The sequence below is a fragment of the Tubulanus polymorphus genome, chromosome 8 (genome assembly GCF_964204645.1).
Source record: "Tubulanus polymorphus chromosome 8, tnTubPoly1.2, whole genome shotgun sequence".
NCBI lineage: Eukaryota > Metazoa > Nemertea > Palaeonemertea > Tubulaniformes > Tubulanidae > Tubulanus > Tubulanus polymorphus.
The window spans coordinates 3624189-3640539 of NC_134032.1; the positions used below are offsets into that span (position 1 = coordinate 3624189).

The 16351-nt window shown below is 38.4% G+C and overlaps 2 long non-coding RNA genes across 2 annotated transcripts; one reads left to right on the forward strand and one right to left on the reverse strand.

Annotated features, from left to right (window-relative positions):
- Positions 1–6103: 6103 nt before the first annotated feature.
- LOC141910103 (uncharacterized) lies at positions 6104–12521 on the forward strand. Its single transcript, XR_012619833.1, has 4 exons — positions 6104–6324; positions 6641–6806; positions 10542–10622; positions 12280–12521. It is a non-coding gene; the product is annotated as an uncharacterized LOC141910103 (long non-coding RNA).
- Positions 12522–13468: 947 nt separating this feature from the next.
- LOC141910179 (uncharacterized) lies at positions 13469–14713 on the reverse strand. Its single transcript, XR_012619851.1, has 4 exons — positions 14163–14713; positions 14000–14063; positions 13746–13829; positions 13469–13638 (listed from the first exon to the last, which is right to left on the reverse strand). It is a non-coding gene; the product is annotated as an uncharacterized LOC141910179 (long non-coding RNA).
- Positions 14714–16351: the final 1638 nt, after the last annotated feature.

Genomic DNA, 16351 nt, shown 5'->3' on the forward strand with positions numbered 1-16351 from the left:
TCCGGTGTCATACAAGACGCTTCTAAATCCTTCATCTCCAGGTTAGAATCGATCCCGTCAAACTGTTGCGTCACACTTTCATCCGTTCTCACTTTTGTACAATTTACTACAGAACAAACGAGAAAATGAAGTTTATCAACGCCTTGAAAAATAAAACATATTTCGTAATGTTGTCGATAACGAATTATGTGATACAAATTGTATGTTAAGGATAATATTGTATTTGTACATATGGATCTTGCGAGAACCCTCGAGAAAATTACGAGATCTCGCGATAACATTTGAGAAACGATAAGAGGTCCCGTATCGTTTATCGAAGGATCTCGCGAGATCCTGTATCGTTTCTCAAAGGTTCTAGCGAGGAACATACGAGATCCTCGCTAGAAACTTCGGGAAACGCGACGGGATCTCGTTAGAACCTTCGAGACACTTACGCGAACATGAATCGTCGCTGTTAACGTACGGTTTGACGGAAGATACGAAAAATCTATGGCACCAACAACTGCAGGTGACTGGATAAAGCAAAGCGTTATAACTGCACACATTCCTGGTACCACAATCTGAAAACAGACGACAGAACAATACAACTAGAATTGTTGTTTATAATGTGGATCTACCGACTGAAGCAACTTAAGGAGCTTCAACAAAAGACGTCCACGCAAAATTTCCAAGATTTGACCTCCCTCCCCCATGTCCACAGATAAATGTCTACATTGCACTACCCCTACCTCTGTCCATCGGAGTAAGAAAACGACCAAAGACATCATCCAGTCATTAGAAATAATGTCTTTTTCCTTTATTTATTTTATATTCCCCCGCCCAATGCGTTACTTGAAACTCACCGCATAACTGATATTCTGCGTTGAAGTTGTTGGGACAATCCAGTGAAGGTTCCGCACTCAGCTTTCGTTCACTGTTTTGATGGACTTTCCTATGGGTAAGCAAACATATTCAGGATGAATTGAATTTGCAGATATTCCTGGAATCATGGATCGTCATCTATCAGAATTTAACGAGCCGAAACTGGCTGAATTTCGATGAACTTGAACTTGAACTTTAATTTTATTGCTCCATATAATACACAAGTTACATAGGAAATGACATGCAATAAAATATTAACATCAAGACACAGGGAAAACAGTACAAGAGTGGACATACATTTAAAATCGCTTTTATAATGGATAACATAGGAATAGAGAATATTTAAAAATAAAATATGTTAAACGTAAAACAAAATATAATACTACAGCAAGGAAACTAGGTGGCGATACAATCAAGTGAATATAATATAAATAGAATCAAAGAACGGAGGGCAAGTAAAGAGTTAACTAGGTTACACATAAGGCTGGCAATTTCATAGTCTCCGTTGTTATAGGACATCAAAAATAGGAATTTATCGAAAACACAAAAAGACTCAAACTCTGTGAAACATACAAGTGAGGATAAAATGGAAACTCTGGCAGGATGAAGCGAGGGACACTCGAGTAAAAAGTGGGATTCGTCCTCAACGACTTTATTTACAGTACAGTAGAGGCAAAATCTCTCATTGGCTGGTAAAAATGGACGACAGTGACGCGCCGTCTCGATTCTAAGCCGATGGGAACCGAGACGCAGTTTGGAAAATTCGCGTCTTTTAAGGAGAGAGTTCGAAATAATATATTTTTCTATTTCAAAGCGTTTTTTAAAAAGTTTATAAGTTCTTAATTTGGGGTTGGAATTACTGTCGTTGATTTGAAATAGCCACGAAGAAGAATATAAAAGATACATTTTAGACTGGAGCAGTTTGATAATTTTATTGGGGTGGTTGGAGCCATGATTAGACCAAACACCATGAAGATCAAATGATTTTAGTATTGAGAAAATTCCAGAACACCAATTTGGGAGTGTGTCCATACATTGCACACAGTCCAGATAGGATTTATACACTAATGAGGCGGGATTCAATTTACAAAGACGAAACCAAAATTTAACCATCAGGGGAATAAATGATATAAGCAAGGGGTACTGGCCTAAGTCGCCGCGAACAGCCGCATTAACGGACCTTTTGTTGACACCAAGTAAGTATTTGCCAAAGTTCAGATAAAGCTTTTCGCAGGGCAGAGAGTTACAGGTGTTATAAAAATTAGAAGGTTCCAGCTTGGAAACAAAGAAGGAACACCAGACCTCAGTACAATAACCGATAATGGGACGGATAAGGCTGTTAAAGAGAAAATATGCAGTAGAGACACAATCCCTGATATTAATAGTTTTTAATTTAAATAGGGCCTTAGAAGCACGTTCAAGCAGGAGGTCACATGCATTATTAAATTTACCAGAAGGAGTGAACGTGATACCTAGATAGCAATAGCTGTTGACAATTTCAATTGGAGAGCCTGAATAGAAGAAAGAAAGTTTGCTGATGATCCGACCCCCCTTATTGAATATAATTATTTTAGTTTTGGCAAGGTTAACAGATAGACCCCACATATTACAATAAAGGGCCAGTTTATTAAGGGCACACTGTAAACCAGAGTGGGAAATATGCTAATAATGACAAGGTCGTCGGCATAAAGTAAGCAGTTTATATCTACATCATGTAAGGAAACCGGGTCACATTCGTCAATGATAAGGGGAAGATCACTTATAAATAAATTAAACAGGATAGGACTTAGTACACAACCTTGTTTGACACCAACATTGGAACCGATGACAGAGCTAAAATCACCGTTGCTTTTTACTACATATTTCACATCAGAATAAATATTTTCAATAACAGATAGAAATCTACCACCTATGCCCAGTTGAGACAATTTAGATAGAAGGGCAGTACGTTGGATGGAGTCAAAAGCAGACCGGAAGTCGACAAAGCAGCAGTAGAGTTTTTGTTTAGAGAGTTTTTTGATATATTTGTCAATGATTGTTTTAAGGGTTAATATGTGGTCGGCAGTGCGCATACCTTTCTGGAAACCAATTTGGCACTGAGGGATGAGATGGTTGGTAAGTGAGAAGTCATAAAGGCGTTGATGGAGAACACTACAAAAAAGTTTACATAGATTGCTACTGACAGCAATACCCCGATAATTAGAACAAAGATTTCTGTCCCCCTTTTTGAAAACAGGGTGAAGGATATTACAGCGCCAGGGGTCAGGAAAAACACCGGTCGACAGAATTTGGTTAAAGATTTTATGGAGTACAGGGAGCAATAGGCTATGGCCAGCCTTAATCATTTCGTTACATATATTATCAGTGCCATGGGCTTTGCCACACCTGAGTTTTGAGATAGCAGAGGAGATTTCATTGAAGGAAATCTCGTGGTTCAGGGGCGACGTAGAATGATTATGGCAGGCTAGTATGGATTCAATTCTATTTTCGGAGAGAGGATGAATGTTGCCAAGAGAGGTATTAAGGAGACTAGTGAAGTGACTTGACCACTGGGCTAAACTTATATTAGACTTAAACGAGGGTTTGTCAATGTTTCTTAGGTTATCAAATAAATTCCAGTATTCTCTGGGGTCTTTGGAACGGAGTAGCTCCATCTGAGAGAGAATGAGGTTTTTATAAGACGACTTTTTGCGATTTAGGAGGGTTTTATACTTCTTCTTCAACAAACGGAATCTACAGAGCAAACGGTGGTCATAAGGGTGTTTACGAAGACAAGGAGCAAGGGACAGGATCTCTTTCTTGAGAGCGGAGCATTCAGAGTCAAACCATTTGTTAGAACGACTAGTGAGGTGTGGAGGTCTCGCTTTAGCTTGGTTAGGACGTTTACGCTTATGTAGCTACTAAAGACATGTTGTTCAAAAGACCATAATCATAGCTCGCCATCTATTGGATTTTTCCAAAAATTACTGAATGTCCGGAATTGTTAAGTTAAACGAAAATCCAATAGATGGCGATCATTCCCGAATTAATGATTTGTGTTTAATTAGGAACCAGTCAGAATTTACAATAAATGGAATGGGTTCGAACCTAGGACCTCTCTTATCATCGATTCAGCATCTGAGACCAGCTCGGAATCAACTCGGTTTCGAACCCGGGGCAGCCTGATTATGATAATCTGCTTATTAGCTCGGTTTAAAGCTGTTAAGATTTTTTCAATAGTTCGTGTAGTTGATATTTGTTTAAACTTTGCGTGAGAGGACATCAGTTGGGTGGCCTAGCTCAGCCACTTTCAGTAGAACAAACCTGATAGGTGTTTATAGAACCAGCACAGATTGAGGCAGCTGAACTGAAACATCAACCTTTTAAATCCATTTTACTCTGTAATGAAGGATTACCAAAAAGTCTTTGAATTTGTGGGAATAGAGAAATGCGACTCCATGATTTGAATGTGTTGAACATTTGTAAAATCTGATTTATTCAAGGAAATGGTGTCTCTTTTCTCTAAGACAACCCAATTCTAAAGGAGAATTTTCGGTAATATTTCAATGAAATGATCGATGTTTTAGTTAAGCTGCTCATCTATGATTGTCCCACTAAACAACTTTATCAGGTATGTACTACTGAAAAGACAGCTCAGCCGGCACCCCACATGCTGTGGCAATTTGATATTCACATTAGACGCCAATTCTGCAAGCTCCATGCGGGTGACTACATGATCAATTCAAAACTTGAGTGAAATGCTAAATACCTGGGGGGGCTATGTTACAAACGAGAACGTTCTTTTGCGGTGAACACGCCTTCAGACCGCAGCCCAACTTCATAGAAGTAGCATATTCAAACTAAAGCATTGAAACAAGAAAATATAATCATAGAAATCACGCCATTTTAAGAATCAAATCCCTGACACGATTGACATAGCGCGTTACATCTTGAGTTTGTGGAAAACTTTAAAATAAAACTTTTAAAAATTGAGAAATAAGATAATTAGTTCTTGAATAAACGAATTTGTTTCGGTTTTACAAAACATTTTTTCGAATCGACGGGGGGGGGATGGTGGTATAAGGTCTTACTTTCACCGCATTCTCCGGGGAGAGGAACATCGACAGAAACTGATTCGTCGTTCCGTCACTGAGTTCTCCAGCCGCATCCATGAGAATACCCACGTAGTCACGTGACTCGGCCGCAGTGACGTAATTCCGGTAGTCGTTGATCACCTCATCCGCCATTACTAACACCAACTGATCCACGCGACCTCGACCTGAATCGTATAGATTATATTATTCGATGATGACGTCATTAGGGTTGTAGGGAGGGAGGTCTCATGTTTTATTTCTGGATGGTTGTGTATTACCTGGTATATAGTTCCTCGTTTCGGATGTGACGGTATCGGGACAAGTGGACGCGTAGTTTTCAGCCATACGACTCAATACAGTATCCCAATACTGAAACACAATAACATCGGCAATATCGATTTTACGTGTAATGAGAAGAGAAAATTATCATTTAAGTGTCTAGCTCCCGGTTATTAAATGGTTCCTTACAAAATCGGGGGTTGTTCATAACGCGCGCGAAATGTGCGCATCTTTAAGCGTTACGTCCACATGAACTGACTTCCACCGTCTGTCTTCCACATGCAATGGATTTGACACACAGCACAAAACCTGTCACTTAGAGCCAAAAACCCGCTCTACTTAGGACCTGCGAGTAACATCATTAGTTAACACTGACTACCCAACTATAACAAGCAGCACACACTCTTAGAACAAAGGGTTCTACCTAAGAACCTTGAGGGCTTCTTGGGCTTGCCTCCCAGGGAGAACCCCTAAAGGTTCTTCAAAGAACTTGAAGAACCCCTTGTAAAGGTTCTTTGAAGAACCATTTCGTATAAAGGGTTCTTGTTAGAACCCTTTCAATATCATCAAATGGTTCTTGACAGGATTCTTGGGAGAACCATTCTAAGGTAATTTATTTTTAGGCACGAGTGTACAAGCTTTCAGCTGAATTTGACCTTGACCCTTGACAGTGGCGTACGTGCGCGTCCTTAGTTACCGTGCGTGAACTTGCTGATTATATTTTTGCGCTGCGCTGTGTGTCATAATATGAATTTTCAATCATTGTTCTAAATCTTTAATAGATATTCATTCAGGAAATATGTTTTTGTGGTTTTTAGATTGATAAAATCATATTTCATTATAAAAATACGCAGTGGTCCTCCTGGTTGTGATTTTCCTAAAATGGCCGCCGTCGGCGATGTTTTCAATAATTTTTGACGTCAAATTCAAAGATTTCACAGGATAACACTGGATTATGTGCATACGATATCATATTTGATATTGGCAACAGATGAAGGAAGATAACGATGGCTTAATTGGTGTAAATGCGTACGATAGATGCTGTATTTGCCTCTGAAATGCAATATTTCTGTTCTATTTCCGGGTTCTCGAGTCGACTGACCAGCTGACAGTAAGTACTGCTGATACGTGTGTAGGCTTTTAGTTGACTTTGTAGCTTACCAAAACCACCTGAACCATTTCTTTACGCAAAATGATAAATAGGTATGGTAGATTCTCTTTGTATAATGGCAGATAATTCGACATTCAATAGTAAAATGATACTCGAAAGACCTCCTGTCCTGGAGGACTGGACCTGGTGTAGTAGCCGTAGGTCACCGCAGCTCCACAATACTAAAAAGTTCATGCTGATACTTTGAAATGAAAAGGCCTAATGCACCGAAGCTGTTTCGGCAGAATATGTGACATGAATTTTTATCCGAATATAGGTCTATTGCAGACTGTACCAGGACTGAACTCAGATTGGCTATGCCGTAAAGACTTTCCAGTCGAAAATAAGTGGACCAGAATTTCATGTTTTAAGAAAAGGATGGAATTCACCAACAGGAAAGATGATTTGGCTGATAATGTGGCTGTGGCCACAGTTATATCTCGGTAAGTCAATATCTCATAGGCCTACGAACAGACGTAAGCACGAAATTCTGATTTTTTAACCTCCCTGCCCCATGTACGAAGTAATAACTGGTAAACAGATTATATCTTAATTGTTTACTTTATTCGTATAGGACTATAGGCTACGGCTGACAGTAGAGCGAGCGGGAGGGAATAAACCCGAACATAACTCTATGTTTTAAAAACCATAAAGTTGCCCATTTCCCATCCACTTCTCTACTGTCAGACAAACAGATATATAGACAGACATAGACAGACATAGATAGACAGGATACATTAATAGTTAATAGACTGACAGTAGAGCGAGCGGGAGGGAATAAACCCGAACATAACTCTATGGTTTAAAAACCATAAAGTTGCCCATTTCCCATCCACTTCTCTACTGTCAGACAAACAGATAGATAGACAGACATAGACAGACATAGATATACAGAATACATTAATAGTTAATAGACTGACAGTAGAGCGAGCGGGAGGGAATAAACCCGAACATAACTCTATGGTTTAAAAACCATAAAGTTGCCCATTTCCCATCCACTTCTCTACTGTCAGACATCACGGTGAAAATATTACTATCACTCCGAAAATGCACATAACAAAGTATAGGCCTAGATGTTTGGTACTTGATTGAAAATTTAGCTCTTACTACATTTTTGACATTTTCGTTCATTTTGTTTAGTTATAAAAAATCCACCGCACAGACATTTGCGTGGAACAGTTTCGATACTTAGCGTTTTCGTAGTATATAGACCCTGATTAATGAAGATTAACTTGGTTCGTAGAATATTGTCCCTTATAGTGCAATAAACTCGTCCATCTTTATTGACACTAGCATGTTTAGATTCCAGTCCTTGTTCGCCAAACATGCCAATTGTGTAGCGTTTCGTAGTTAGAATACATTAAGAATTTAGCATGTTTCTTCATCCACATAGTACCTGAAAATACTCACCGGGCGAGTGTGTGCACTCACTCGCACCAGAGTCGATCATAGCGGTAGCGTGATCCTCTTATATGTCCTCAGAGTGTATATATGTAAATGTGTACTTATGTAATAGATGTATGTAAAATGGCGCCGCTACAAAGGGTCCGCCTGTGTCACGTAAACAACGGGAAAGATGTTTATGAAGGGGTCTACGACCACCACAGGAAGTTATGTTTGTGTGTAGAATAATAAATGACTCTCAGGCTTAACTCGACCTAACACACGAGTAAGCAATTCCCGCAACCCCGGGTGTAGATTGCTGATAGATCCAGGAACGTAACGACTGGGTCGATTCGAAAACTATCCTCCGGGAACTAAGGATCGGGCCCAACCCTATGTTAGAACCTACAGATAGCGATGCGCACCCTTCTGTTCACCCAATAACATACGACCTCGTAGTTATACATGAACCCGAATCGACCGTATCACACACCACGTCACCCACCCCCGACGTGGAATTTCCTCGCTTGAGCCTAAATTGGATAGCGGAATAAACAGAAACCGCCCGTCACCCGAACGGGATTGCACTACGTTCCGCTGGACTCTACCATTTCCGAGAGTAAGCCTCTATACAGACCATGGACGCTCCGACCAACTCCACGGTTTTACTACCCAACATCTATTACTAAATCGTTAATACCATTACGTGCTGCGACAGCAGCTTTTATTCGTCTATCAGAAACTGACATACGTCATGCTCAAATACAAGACAGGTTCATACTCCACAAATGCTTACATACTTACAAAGGGAAAAGATAATGCGATTGACACATGCTGTTACGCTTCAAACTTATACAACGAACATATAGACCGCGAACATTATACCTATATAAAATTTATTGAAACTTAAAAGATACGCGCCTGAAAGCTGGTCTTTAGGACCTATATCACACATACATGAAGGCAGAATAATAGTTTGATAAAGCTATAAGCACAAGTAATGGTCAAACCCGTCTCTATATACTTAAGTATAAACGGGGAGAAACACAAGAACCCAAGGCCTGGTATCAAGAATCCATACCTAATACATAAGTATTGACGGATTATATATAGTTCAACGATCCTAAGGACAAACGAGAAACACAGGGCCCGTCAATAATACATAAGTATGGACGGTAAACGTAATGCCCAATGGCTTATGGCCATAGGTGAAGAAATCGTACTATGATTTTGCCGTAGCTTAATGCTTAACAAAGAGTAATACTCAAGACTAGTAACGTATTTACAGTAAGGGGGATTCTGTGGGCCTAAGGCCCTTAATTTCTAACTCAGAAAGAAGGAACAGAGACGAACGGGTACAAGACCCGAAACGCCGCCAGGCGGCGCTGTCCCGGACCGACTTACATCTTAAAGACGTTCTCCGAGTAACTGACTGAAAGAGAAAAACTGCGCGCCTTATATTCTGATATTGCCGACTCCGATGTGTTGCATCTTCACTCCGCGTCGCTTCACTGGTCGCTCAACAATGGCCGCCCCGTCGGATGTGCTTCCTAGGATTCTTCCGAGCCGCTTTGCTGCTGAACTACGTTGTCTTCTTATCGAAGTAATATACCATTAAAAAGGTTGGAACTTGTACTTTCCGATGATATGAAATTCGTGTTAGATAGTTCGGTCGTAAAGACAAGTGAGGTCCCGAAAGGCTGTCGTCATGCGTGACCGCGTTCGAGATCGCAGGTTTAACCGTCGAATACTCATTAGCTTTAAGACACGAAGGTGCCGAAATCATCTTCTAGGTTTGTAATAATGATAATTATCTAAGAACTTAATTTATGTGACTAAATACTAAGGTGATATGTTATGGTGACAGTAACAAGACGTCATCGTAGAAACTTTAACTCTCCCGCTTATCGAGCGGATCATGAGGCCGGACCGGAAGTAAACAAACCGGCGAAATCGGTTCATCTACCAAACTACAACTCGTGTCGCCTAAAAAACGATGACATTAGTAGATGCTTTCACCGAGTCAAGACTTCATAATCCTCTTTCAAACGGTATCGTACATGATGACTTTCGATAATTATTTAGTGTGAAAAGGCGAGATAAATACAGCGGCGGTACTATTTACCACCGGGAACAATTTCGGGACTAAGGAGCCGCGGGTTATCGCCGGAGTTGAAGCAAGGGGAAATGTATCTTCTGCACGGTCGCTGATAACCAAGGGGATAGAGGTATCTGTCTTGAGAAATGAAATTTTGTTACAATTGTCCTCCAGACACGAACAAATTCTGGTACATGATAAATTAGCATGTGCATTTTCGGAGTGATGTTTGTGTCCGGAAACGCGTTCGGATACCACATACCGAAATCATCACAAAGCCTACCTAGTTCTTCAACTTCAGAATTCAACTTCAGAAGGAAACGGTTTGCCGTATATAATGTATAGATTGAGTGAAATTTCTCAAACAAAAGTTGGAATAATGACTGAGTAGCTGAGTAGCTGGGTCAAATTCTAGTGCTTCACATAATTTACGCGGGTTATTGATTCCTTTTGATTCATCGATTTTGAACATTTTATGGATATGATTGCCGACAAAACTATTCGAATGGTAGGCCTGTCGATCAATACCAATCTCAGATAGGATATTGTTGAGTTTTTTTTTGGGTCGGTCCTTGAATACTATTAATTTCTTTGAAAATTTCATTCAGAAGAGATTGTTCCGGGGCTATTTGTGTTTTCAAAGTTGAGATGTCTTTTTTTAGCTTTGTGATGATGATGTTTTGTTTTTTTATGATAGAATCTGCTGATGGTTTGCGACCAGTAAAACATTCTATACACCTAAATTCATCAGGATTCGATACGCATTGTTTATGAAAGGGTAAGTTGCAATCTACGCAGTATGTATATTCATTTGGGTTTGCATTTTCAATAGAGCGAATGAAGCAGATGGATGCCGTGCAGTCAATTACCGATGAACCTTTACGGTGGGAAATTTTCATGAGATTAAGTAATTGGCTGGATGATTCAAAAGACAATTGTTTCGATTCGATTTCTAGTCTTAATTTTGAAACTACTTCTGATTGGTCTTGCCATTTTTTGTTTAATTCAGGGTTCGATTCCCTTAAGTTTGTCTGGTCGTGTTCTTTGCACTTGTTTTCCATCATCTCAAAGAAACGGTGGCCTAATCCTAGGGAAATATGGAGAACTGGAGGAACGAGATGAAGCATGTCTGATGGTTTGAATAGCATTGATGATGAAATACTCAAGGTTTCTGGGCCGAATGATTGTGGTGATTTTGATGAATTTTCGAGATATGATGCGATAGTACGGTTTTGATATGGATGGGAAGATGGATTGTGTGGTGTTCTGTTCTTTTTCCTAAGATCTTCAAGTTTTACTTGGCACCATAAACAGGGATAGGTAGCCGAGGGCCCCTGGTGACCCATGCAGTTACACAGATATGCATTATCCCCAATGAGGAACATCCTAACAGGCAAATCTAATTTTCTATTATCAATCATTGTTGATATAGTGATATCATTAGCATCGATTTCATCTTTGAAAATCCCGAATACCGTTCTCATATTCTCAACAATATCAGTGCCTTCAAAATAGCCAATCATTTCGCTGGCATCTGCACTGTTGTTCCCTTCCCCATTTATAACCGAGTATATCATTTTTGTACTACCCCCTCCCTTGTCAATACCCACTTTGACCCAAACTTCATTGTGAAAATTTGGATGAAAAATCATTTTCTTTCGGTCAGATAGATTTTGTACAGTTCTTTGAATTTGTAACTTCAAATTGGTCAGAGTTGCATGAGGAGCTGTCTTTTTTTCATGGGTTCTCGAATTAACTTCTAATTCTGTTTGGCCTACAGTGATATAGGGGGTGAAAGATTTTCCCCTCTGCAAGATCTCTTGTCGGATTTTGTTTGCAGATGGAAAGATTGGCGTTCCATAGCTTTTTAGAACCCGTTTCAAGTCGAAAAGTCGTCTCATCGGCAGACGCAGAGCAAGTTTTAATTCAACAGATTGCGATGCGGTTAATGGTTTGAGTAGATGTAATTGTTGAGAATGGTCTATTGCAGATTTAGATAATTTGGGATTGTGTGATAGAAATGTTGAAAGCGTGATGCTGCTCTGATATGAATTGATTGGTTTAGCTGATCTTGTGTCTAATACATTTTTCATTGTCAATGCTCGAGCATCTAGTTTGGGAACTTGCCGCTGATGATGGGACATTAGGGATGCTCAATTTGCAAAACTTTTCAGGGCGAGACTTCGTTAAGTGACGAGCATCGAAGATGCTATTCATATTTCCTCCGCATATTTCTAATAAGCTTTTATTTCTGATTAGAGATTCATATTGTTCGTATTGCAATATCTGATTTTGTAACTCTTCTAATTTCTGATCTTTAATTTTGATTTGCTCTGCTAAATTTACATTTTCTGATTGCAAAACCAATTTCTCACTTTCTATCTGTCTCATTTTCGACTCAAGTAGTTTGATCTTAATTTCTTGTTTATTTTCAGTTGCAGTGTTCTCCGTTTGACAGCTGCGATCCTCTTTGAAATGATAGGTCGGTACAGATGTTTCAACGTTGGTACTTGGTACATACATAACAGGGGACGTAAATGGAGTACTGGTAAATGGAGGCTGAATATTTGATTCTTTTTCGTCAAATGAAGTTTGCGATTGAGGAGAAAACTGGCTAGACACACTTTCACTCAATAGGCTCGTATTTCCCCATTTTGCATTTCCTATTGAATCAATAGATGGTAAAATACAATCAATTTCAATGAATCATGCATACGAGTCCCTTCATTTATAAACCAATGTCGATCATTATCAGTTGAAATAAAAGATCAATGGAAGTGTACATATGGTACTAATTAATTTAGTTTTGTTGTTTTCTCATTAATCCATATATTCATAAATAGGAAGTATTAGTCACCAGTTAGTAAATATAATTCAACTTACCTAACCATTTTTATCATAATTTCTTTCCATTTCAAATATAAGACCCACAATAACATTATACGTAGAACATTGTGTCTTTACACTTGCTAGGGTTCATTTGAGTTCTTAAGTTTGTAGTTAACAACAATCCAGATAAATGCCAATGGAATAGTGGTGAGAGTTCTACCCTTTTGTTATTGTGGGTTGTTGTCACTCATAAACCCTCAAATTCTCAGTCTCACTCACTGGCAGTCATCATAATATAATTACTTCACCTCCTTTTTCTGAACAATTCTTAAATATGAACATGTGCATTGTATACATTGTAAACCTGAGGCCTGTTTTCCAAGAATACATACGAGACTCTTATTAATGTTTCAATACTGATGTTGGCTTAGGGGGGAATGGGTTAATAGGCACAACAGGAGTAGACTATACACGAAACACATTTATTTGAGAATTGCCATTTAAGATCTTCATGATCCCTAGATACTTTGATTCAGAGCATGTTTAGAAATCAGTTCCTTTTTGAAAAATAAATCAGAACTTAAAAAGTCAGAAAATAAGTCAGAAAATATAATTATTGTTTTTATTCAATCAGAAAATAAACACTTAATTTAAATAACAAATTCCAAACATACTAATAACAAATATACTTACAAATCAAAAATCGAAAATGTATACCTTATTCATGAATAACTAACTTGCCAGCAAAATGCAATGGGCACAGCCGAGGTATAGGCATGATTCATAGTTGGCATTTTGGGAGTGAAGAATGAAACTACTGGGACATAAAAAGAATTGTATTGATATACGTACTTGCTTCGATCATTTTTTTTACTTTAGCTTTATTTTTCTTACTTTTCTGGTTGGACCCATAATAAAGCTTACGTTTGCCTTGACCAACTTTCCTGTCAAAATTTTCTGCCATTCTGAAATTGAAATCATGCCAATTCAAGTAACAAAGTAACCGCTTATTTGTAAGCATGAGATGGTTTTTCAACTTAGCATACGAAATTAAATTGTTGGTTTACCTCACCTGACTAAATTAAAAATATGGCCAGACTGCAGTCTAAACGATATCAATATCAACACTTGCGGTTGGACTCTTGACACTGCGAATCTGAAATTATAAACAAAAAACTACAGCTTAATCAAGGAATTTTTAACTTTTTGGTATAGACTGACACTGCGACTGCGAAAAATCTGAAATTATAAACAAAAGTACAGCTTAATCAAGGAATTTTTAGCCCGAGGAGAACTTTTTAGTATGAAATACATTTTTCGGCCTACCTCACTAGACGATATTGAAGGGCCCCACCCGACGGCAGCCTGCCACTGAAGGACCACGAAAAATCTGAAATTATTGAAGTTACATGCATGATTGATCAATTTTTTTATTTCAAAGTCCAAGAAAAAGTTTTCGATTTGAAAAATGACTGATTTTTGAGCCTACCTCACGAGACGATATCTTATTTTATGAGTACAGTAGGAATTTAAACGACGAAAAATATCCTGAAAGAGAAAAGTGGATATTCGAACAGAAAGTCTAAAAGGGGACTACTATTTGATTTGGCTTTGCTTTTGGACATGAATCAGGCCTCTCTACTATTGAACATACGATTCAATATGAATTATCTCTCATGGATATCACTAAATTCGGTGTTCAAATGAGGCAAGGCCTATAAAGATAAAGATACTGCAAATTTGAATGATGATCGAAATCGACTAAAACTTATTTCCGGGTTAGGAGCGACACGATTTCTCAGCGATACGGTTACAAAAACACCACTTATAATATATCAATTAAAACTAGATAAGCTCACGCTCAGCGCTATGTTTACAGATATAATTATTCTTATCCTCAGATTAAGTATTTCCTGATGTATTTGGTGGTATACTTACACATAGGTCGTCCGATTATCGCTAGACTTTCGAGCCGGACAGGCGACAACGTCGGGGAAATTTCAAAAAACGGCAAATTTAGCGCGGTGGAGCCAGGCCAGTTGAATGTTATTTGCAATCTGGCAGGGGACGATTATGCTAAATAGCGCAAGAAACATGCCACTAAAAACCGTAGATTTTCCTATTCACTAGCATTATACCTCGTGACGTCATGAAGTCACGCGATCAGAAAGTTAAAAATAGCGCGCCCTTGCTTAACTACGCGCTCACATTGTTAGTCGTTATTGCCTTATCGCGTATCGTCGTGTAGGGTTCCTCATTCATTTTTTGACTGCTCAAGCTGTTCATGATTTGTCCATCCTCTGTTATGTTTGACTGCTCCCTTAATCGTCATGTGGATAAAAAAAACTGATGATAAGAATCGCGTAAAATTAATATCATATAAACCTTTTAATTATAAAATCTCATGAATTGAAATATCAATGATACATATGTTTACAATAAATGATACAAAACTAGTTTTACTAATTGGTTACCCCGGTACATGTACAATAAGATTGAAAGATGGATAATTTTTTTCAGTGCACTTATCGCTTGGTATCTTAAATCGGTTGGGATTTTTTCCACACTAAGTCTAAAACATAATGTTCTGAGAATATCAAAGTGTTTTAAAAGTTAGTGGGATAAGATGTAAAATGATATGCTAAACGTATAATAGGCCGACTTAAGGCAGGCCACTCCACTTATTGAGAATCTGTCCACTTTCAATTAACTATAAGCCATCTTCTTAAATAAGTTTGTTTCAACGCGCTGCCACCCTCGCAACCTTTCAACCGCAGCATCCGGATTATAGTTGTATATTTCTTGAAATATAAATAATATTGAGAACAATTAATGGTGTAATAAAATCGATTATGTTTTGCAATAATGCACATTCTGCGAGCAAATGTAAACACTTTCTAGTATTACATGCATAAGTTCCAAATACATTTATCAATAGAAAAGACAAACGGTTTAAGTTAACAGTGGGATTAGATTCAGAAAAATACGAACCTTTTTAACGGTTGTCAGGTCTTTTGCATCCTGTCTCAAAATCCCAGGTAATACGTGAAGCTCTGCTGTTCTCATCACATCTGAAAACCAGTGAATATGTAGATTGAAAATGATTATCTTCTATCAAAATACAGTCACACAGTAAAGGCTCATTGAGTCAAGATTTACTAACCTGTATCTTCAATTTCGCCACTTCGAAGGAAAGAAGCGGCACGATTGCCAAATGTACAGACTTCGTACATTTTTTTTTAATTTTTTTCCGCCATAGGTCCGAGATTGGAAAAACATCTTTTGCACCGCGATCTCACACAACTTCCATGGAAAAATTTCTATAACAAAAACAAAAGTAATGGGAAAGTTTTAAATAATGATTATGGCTGATCTGATTCTGAGTTACTCCGGCTTTATGGCCTATATTTCATATGTTTCAAATATCACAAATGCTATACACATTCATTAAATACTACTTACCAGAGTTAATTGACATTTCCAAGCTCCAGATATTCATCTTACAAAACAACGAAAAGAACGAGTCGATATACTATATGCATTATGCACTGAGCGAAGTTTGTATGAGTTGTTGTGGCAGATAATTATACAACAGTTAGTTGCATGAACAAAGGAATAATTGCCTGATCATGTACACATGGCTCTATAGGCACGAAACTACAATAGCATGATAATAAT